An 8,074-nucleotide genomic window follows, 5' to 3' on the forward strand; every position below is an offset into this window, starting at 1 on the left:
TGGAGCAGTCACTGGTGGAGGTGCTCACAGCCCTTTCCAATGTCTTCATTCAGGTTTGGACTAGTTTCCCCCATGGTTCAAGCTAACAATGCAGCCTTGCAGTGTGGATTAGGAGAATGCCTGTGCCTGAGCTGAGAGCACAGCGTGCAGTCCAATTGGTAAAGCTGCTGCCAATCGGTCAGGTGGAAGTGGGTGGTGTTTCGGGCAGCCATGCAGCACACTAAACTCTGGCCAGCCAAGTGGTGCCCAGCACTCTCCGGAATGTGTTAAGGGGCCTTCAGGCTTATACAAGACAGCTTCTTAGTACACCTACGCTAACCCACATGTCTCTCCCTTTCATCCTGCAGGAGGACTACATCAGGATCATGGAGTCTGGTGAACTTGCTGCACGCCTTGTGGCTTACAGAGAGCGAAGATGACAGAGAAGAGAGCAACGGAGGCACCTGGCTGTGCAGAGGGAGCAGTAGCACTCTCTGGAAGAAGGGGAGGCTGGGGCTTGAACAGACACTGCTGAAGAGCCACAGCACGCTGTTACCAGTCAGTACCTAGCTCGATCCAGGGCCTATAGATGCTGCCTTTCTTTCCTATAGATGACCGAGACCCAGTGTCGCCAAAGACTGTGTATGTCGAGAGAACTGGTTGGTCACATCTGCCAGCTACTGCAGGATTTGGCGCCACGGGGTCATGGAGGGCAACTACTGCCAGTGGCCGAGAAAGTGACAGTGGCGCTTAATTTCTACATCAGTGACTCCCTTCAGGGCTCCACAGGTGACCTCTGTGGGATATCACAAGCCGCCACCCACAAATGCATCCATGATGTCACAGAAGCCATCTTTGCGAGGGCACACAACTTTGTGCATTTCACCCGGGACCAGGAGAGCCAGGATGCAAGAGCGTTGGGATTTTCCCAGATCTTAGGTTCCCCACAGGTGCAGAGTGCCATCGACTGCACTCACATGGCGCTCAGATCTCTGTTGTAACACGCGATTAGCTATGTCAACCGCAAGGGATTCCATTCACTGAATATGCAGCTGGTGTGCGACCACCACAAATGCCTCCTGCAGTTGTGTGCATGGTTTCCAGGGAGTGTGCACAACTCCTACATTCTCAGTCAGTCACAGATCGCTGGGGTCTTCCAGGGTCCATAGAGGCTGCCGGGTTTGGCTCCTCGGGGACAAGGGCTACCCGCAGAGGTCGTGGCTGATGACACCTGTACCACAGCCTCAGACTGCAGTAGAGTGAATGTATAACGAGGCTCATGCTGCAACTCAAAACTTGGTGGAGCAAACCATTGGGATGCTGAAAATGAGTTTCTGGTGCCTGGACCGGTCTGGTGGAGCCCTGCAATAAAGTCCACAGAGGGTGTCACGCATCGTTGTTGCCTGTTGCACACTTTTCAACCTGGCACTGCAACAGGGAGAGGAACTGGCTGAGGAGGAGATGCAGGAGCTGGAGCTCTCCTCCGCTGGGGAGGACGCCGACGGTGATGAGGGCGATGAGGCCCCCGCACTTGTCAGATGAGGCAGGTGTGTTTGGAACGCCCTCATAGCTGCTAGATTTGTAGAGGATGATAATGACATGCAGTGAGGAGACACCATAGATCCTCACATTGCATTTATGAATGTTTGACTCCAGTCTGGCTTATGGCAGTGCACATACCATCTGTGATAATGCTTCTGTCATGGAGACGAAATGGAAGCCCTAATTGTCACTCAATTGCAGGATGATGATGACAACATGCAGTGAGGACACTCCATAGATCTTCACCTAACCTCTCAGAATATCTGACACTTGTCTGGCCCAGGGCAGCTCGCTTGTGCTTTGCAATCAGGGTCATATCATGGAGATGCAGCTATGAAACTTTAACAACACCTGATCTTTTGTCTGCCTTCAGCACCTTCAGGAGCACAGTGTCACTGGTCACTGATGCTGATGAAATGGGTACCAGCCCCACCTTAAAGGCACTGAGAGCACACAGAGTGAATTACGGAACTTTGTGATGCCTGTCCATGACATTTTGGCAGCAATGACAAGCACTATTGAGGTGCTGGCATCAGTAATGTGCCCAGGAAGTGTGAGACTAGACCATTATGTTGGTCTGAAGGCTGCACAAGTCATAGGGAAGAGGCCCTGGACTGAGACACCTGCCTTTATCTTGTGCAGGAAAGTTTCACATCTGAGTGACACGAACACTACTCATCAGAACAAGGAGCAGGGAGACATTATGTACAAATGATTAACACCCGTGCTCAGGCTGTGCAGTATCTGTTCTTATCAGTTTAATATCTGATACGTCCCTTATCTGGGGACCATATGTTAAATTGATTTTTGGAGCAGGGAGATGGAATAGGGGCTTGCTCCGTCCACTCCACGCATCGACCCGGTATTTCAGTATCTCTGGGAATGGTAACACAAAACAGTTACATCTTCTTAACCTTCCTAACCCTGCCGCTTTGTCTTGGTGCTCCCCAGACATCCACAGCGTCTTGGCGGCAGCCTGCTGATTGCCATGCCATGTCTGTGGTGACCTTGGCAGGCGTCCTCTGGAGAGCTGAGACCTGGAGGGCCTTGGCTTGCTTTTGGGCCCTGCTGTGTGGCAGTGGCACCCTCCTCGGCCTGTGGAGCTGGAGCTGCTGAGGTCCCAGGAAGAGAGGATTTGGAAGAGAGTGGGCTGGGCACCCCCGGAGTAACCTGGATGGATGGCTCTGGGGTGTGCACCTGCTGATCCTCCTCCCTATGGGTGCCCAAGGGCCCCTGGCTGAGTCATTGAGGAGAAGGGGTAACTGAAGTGAGATTGAGCTGCCCCAAATCCATCTCGCGTACACATTGTTGGAGGCCAACTATGGCATCAGCGCTGGAATCCAGCCCACGCAGCAGTGCAGGAGCGATGTCCTTGACCAAGGTCTCCCGGTGGTCGCCATCCTACCAGTGTTGACTTCGGTGAATTGGCATGCCGGTGCAGAGGATATGTGCGCTGCCATAGCAGATGGACTCCTCTATCATGCCTTGCAATCTGAGGAGTGCAGCGGAGATCCCTTCCTGATGTTCCTGAGCTTGCCTTTGCAGCTCCAGCAACTGTGCTATGACTGAGTCCAGAGGCTTGCCATCTGACTCGGACTCAGCAATATTCTGTCTTTCAGCAGTCCTCCGAGTGCCGGACACCTGGGAAGTCCCTGCTGCCGCTTGCTATGGATCAGAAAGTGCAATGTGCTTAACAGATTGTGATCCCGAGGCTATTCTAAAGCTAGGTCCCACTGAGTGTGTGTCTCTGTGCTGTTAGAGGGTACGGTGAGCACTGTGACAGGTCTTCAGGGAGGGTTTCAGCAGATTCCTTTTCTGAGCTTCCTTCAGGCCCCAGGGTCGTGGACTGCATTGACAGTTCTCCAGATGTGCCTGTGGAAGCAAGGAGAGATAATTAGTGCATGGCAGTGGCCTGTGAAACAGGAAACATCACTCACAACATGATTGTCTGATGGAAGGTGCACTGCTGGACCCTCACTTGGTAGAGCACTGCCAACTTCACCGTCAGCACAGGCATGGTCCAGATCCTTGTCGGCCAGCTGGATGGCTCCATTTTCAAAGTCCGTGAGGAGCTTGTAGTGTGCCAGCTTGTTCTGCGTGAATAGTGATGGAAAGAGTGTAAGCAGGATGCCTGTCAGGCCAGATGATAAGTATGTCTGGCGTGTGTGGGTGGTGGGTAGTCCCATGGACAGGATGAGGACAATGACGGTGTGTGTGAGAGAGTGAATGGTGATGTCCCTTGAACTGGCAGTGAGTGAGGGCCCTGTGGATGTGTGATGAGTGTGTAAGTTGAGAGTGATGAGAAGATTGACTCACCCTGGCAGACAGAGGAGATCATTCATCCTCTTGCGGCACTGGGGGTTGTCCTCTTTTGCAGGGCATTGGTGCTGACCACCACTGCCACTGCCTGCCGAGCCGGATTAGTGATGTTGCTGCCCATCCTGCGGCCAGTGCGGGGGGAGAAGCCATCATGGCGAGCCTCCACAGCGTCCAAAAGGCACTCGAGGGGTGCATCAATGAACCTGAGGCTGCAGTCCTTTTGCCTTTCAGGATCATGTCTTCCTTGCAGCAGTCGTGGGCTGGAAGCACTGAGACGTGTATGCAGAGCTGCATTTTCAATATGGCGGCCAGCGTGATGAAGCACGAGGTGATTGCGTGGTAGGTGAATGAGAGCCCGCCTGCCTTGGAAACAGTGTGTTTCCCAGGAATGCGGAATTAATGCGGCGGCTTTGGGACGATATGGCATGAGAAGCCACCATTGCAGCTGGCAGGTACGTGTGTGGGCGGAATTGTCCCAGATTTTCACTAAGTGCGGTAGTGGGCGGGAAAAAGAGCGTTTTGCCCGCCAGCCATAATGGCAGCTTTTCATGAGATATTGTCTGCTTCCCACCTCACTAATTATGTAGACACAGGAAACACACCGTCTCATTGGCAGGCGATCTCTGAATTGCCCACCACGTAGTGACCTCACCATTTTCTCACTCCAGGTGCCATATCTAAACCGCAACCATGCACACAGTTCTCAATGCTCGCAACCCAGGACTGCTCCAGTGAAGACCTGGCCCTGGAATCCAAGAAGAGCTCAATGGCCCATCACTGGAATGCCTTTTTGAGGCGCGCCATGATGTCCTCCGCACCCACTCTGGCTGCAGCAGGCCCAGCAATCTCGCCACTCTGGCTTGGGAGGCGGTGGCAGTGGTGGTCAGTGCCAATACTGCACTGAAAAGGTTGGCCGTCCAGTGCAGAAAGAGGATGAATGATCTCGTCCCTGCTGCCAGGGTAAGGCAACCATCTCATCACTCTGACCTCACACACTCACAAGCCCATCACACATTCACTGGCATCTCATTCACTGCCAGCTCAAGGGACATCAGCACTCACTCTGTCACACACATACCCTCACATCTCCATCTGGCCTCATCTCCTCTGGAGACTGCCTCCTCAGCCCTCACCATCTTGAGGCTTCTTGCACAGATCAACATGTGCCCCCACACAAACCCTGGGATACCCCACTTCCCCAGTAAAGCCCTCACCCTGCAGCCTCTTCCCTTGCCTGAGGCCACTTCTCCCCCCTCCCCAAACAAGCCCAAGCCCTGCAGCCGATGAAAAGCTATCCCTGTCCGAGACCTACCCATGAGCCCCCTTAAAAATGATATAGCGCTGTTGTGAAGCCTGGCACTGATGACCATGAGTGCTGACCGAAGCAAGGTAGGCAAACAAACCTGGAAGTCCCAAGCGAAGTGCACCTCGCTAGGTACATGCTGCTTATGTACAACTGTGAAACACGTCATATGCAATCACGCCAATGTGCCCAGATGATCCGACGTGGGGGGATGATTCCGGCGAGCTGGGATTATAATGATATGCAGATGTATTAAAATGGCCTTCCCGACATCCGGCGGCGCGAAACGCGACCAGCCATTGACAGGTGGAGTGGATGATCGCAAACTGGTTTCACAACGTAGTGAAGCCGATTTTTGGCCTTCCAGTCATTTTGCCCACTCACACCCGCCAAGACGCCAAGGAGGACAGAATTTTCCATCTCACGAGTGGAAATAAAAATAAAAATTGCTACAACCACACAACAGGCTCACCTGCATCTTGCAAAGAGGAAACAGAGGCTAACACATCCGGTGTCCAAGATCTGACAAAAGGAGACTTTAAGTATTGGGCTCTTTTTAGTTCCAACCTAAAAGGCACCAACAGGCCCCTCACACTGGAAGCAAAGAGGCAGCTGAGGGCCTGGCCTCATTTGCATTGGGCAGGTGAACATTAGCCTGCCACATGGACATCCCAGCTAGCTCACTGGATTGAGGCCTACCAATAGTAGATCACCCCAGCCTCTAGTAAAGTAGTCTGGAAGCGGAGAGGAGAATGATACTGAATCATAGGCAACCCAGGTTATTTTTGACTGAGCTTTCCTGCTCCTTTCGCCGCCTCAAAAATAGTTGAAACTTACCTTTGGTAGGACTCTTCAGTTCCATCTCCTATAGAACTGACTGGAGCCTGCTTGCCAAACTCTCTAACCAGATCCGACCCAAATCGGGAATCGGGATCCGATTTAAGACATAGGACCCTGATTTGCATATTAAAGGCCAACAACTTGAAAGCGTGAGGCATTTTGGAAAGTTGCAATAGGCCCCTTTCAACCTGGAGCCAGCCCCATCATCAAGCTTAAAGGGGCAGTCTGACTATCCACCCTGTTTTGAGGCTATTGTTGCTCTGTGAATGCCAAAAGAAAAATCAAGTGACAAATGGTCCCTTAAATTATGCCCAATAAATATTTTGCACCGTGGAGGAGTTTAAGATTGTAGAATTAACTCCACACAATCTGCAATGTGATAATATGATGTGAATTATATTTCTGGATGCCAGGAAGAATTTCATTGTGAAAATAACCCATTTTATAATAATATCAGGACCTCTATTAATATTTGAAAATGGTTTCCAGTTTATTGTGACCATGGACTTCATGAGGCAAAAAAATTACAAATAGTAGAATGTTTGCATTTAAACTTAGATTCATTTAATCTCAACCCTATGACCCATTTATACATTTGTACTTTTGTTATTCTGAAATTAGGAGAAAAAATAAAAGCTTCTTTATTCATTCAGGGCCATTTGCATTGAATAAGATGTACTCTTGTTCGTGGCTAATCAGCTGAAATAGCAATAACAAAAATCAGTGGACCTTCTAGTCCACTTCTGCTATGATTCTCTCAGGTTTAAGAGTGAAGAATAGAGGGGTTTTGGACAAAAACAGAAAATGCTGGAAATACCCAGCAGATCAAGCAGCATCTATGGAGAAAGAAATAAGAGTTGATATTTCAGGTAAGTAACCCTCTTTCGGCACCTATCTGATGAAAGGTCAGGTCCTGAAATCTTAACCCTGCTTCTCTCTCCACAGATGCTGCCTCACATGATGAATGTTTCCAGCAGCTTCTGTTTTTATTTCAGATTTTCAGCATCCACAGTATTTTGCTTCTGGACGGGTTTGGGAGTTCAGTTTCATGAGCTGAGAAGTAGCGGATCATGGGGGTAAGGCTGAGTTTTCTGGCAAGTAGCATAGAATTTACAAGTAGAGACGTGATGGTGACTCTCATACGTGAAATCATAAGACCACATTGGGAATACTGGAGGTTAGTTTCATCTTCACTGTTGTTCAGGAATGGAACTGCCGACAGCTGAAAAAGACCTGCATAATTTGCTGTTATGTTCTATACAAAGGCGTCCATCATTTTTCAGAGACCTTTAAATAAGTAGCTTAGGCTCCCCCTCCAAATCTGGGCCCCGTGAGGCAAACTGATGGGCGATAGAGAGAGTGTGGGAGATGAAAAGGAAAGAGAAAGGTAGAGGGAGGAAAGAAGAAGAGGCAATGTTCATCGCGCCTTGAGACTGATTTTCCCATTGGTTTTTCTGGCTATTGTGAGTGCAGTTTAGTCAGCCAATTGACAGCGATCCATCTAATGTGTGGGAAAAATGCCGCAATCTTCGGGTCCAGGCTGCTGACGCCAATGAGAAAAGTGCTGCACAGTGGGAGCAGGGACAGGCGAAGGACACAATCGCTGTTTATTCTCGTTTTAAAGTTTTCTGTGAGAACCTGCTGATCCCTCTCGTGATGGTGAAGAGCAGGCAGGAAGATGCAAAGGTGGAACAAAGGGTTAATGGAAAGTAAATTAGTTATTAATATCAATAATTAATTGCTATATATCCTGGGTGGTTGTCTAATTAAGGCAAGGAAGGAGAAGAGTAGATGGCAAAAGATGAGACCAGAAGGTCTGGAAGGGGGGAAAAGTATTTTAAAAGGATTGTAAAGATAGTGTCAAATGTATTACTCAGAAACTGAAATGCGTAGTCAAAGTTTTTTTTTAAACAATGAAGCCTCACTGCTATATAGCACTTAGTGTATGCCATGAGATTGGCTAAATCTATCACGGAGAAGGAGCAACATCAATATAATTGAAAAACCCTGTAGGCAGAATTTTTCATCCTGCGGGTTGGCGTGTGCTCGATCTGAATGGGAGTAAAATAGTGCGCGATGACGTCGGGTGAG

General features: G+C 49.7%; 1 pseudogene; it reads left to right on the forward strand.

Moving 5' to 3' along the window:
• Nucleotides 1-2,239: 2,239 nt before the first annotated feature.
• LOC144689006 (U2 spliceosomal RNA) lies at nucleotides 2,240-2,417 on the forward strand (annotated as a pseudogene).
• The last annotated feature ends 5,657 nt before the right edge of the window (nucleotides 2,418-8,074 follow it).

The sequence above is a fragment of the Cetorhinus maximus genome, chromosome 1, assembly GCF_964194155.1.
Source record: "Cetorhinus maximus chromosome 1, sCetMax3.hap1.1, whole genome shotgun sequence".
Lineage (NCBI taxonomy): Eukaryota > Metazoa > Chordata > Chondrichthyes > Lamniformes > Cetorhinidae > Cetorhinus > Cetorhinus maximus.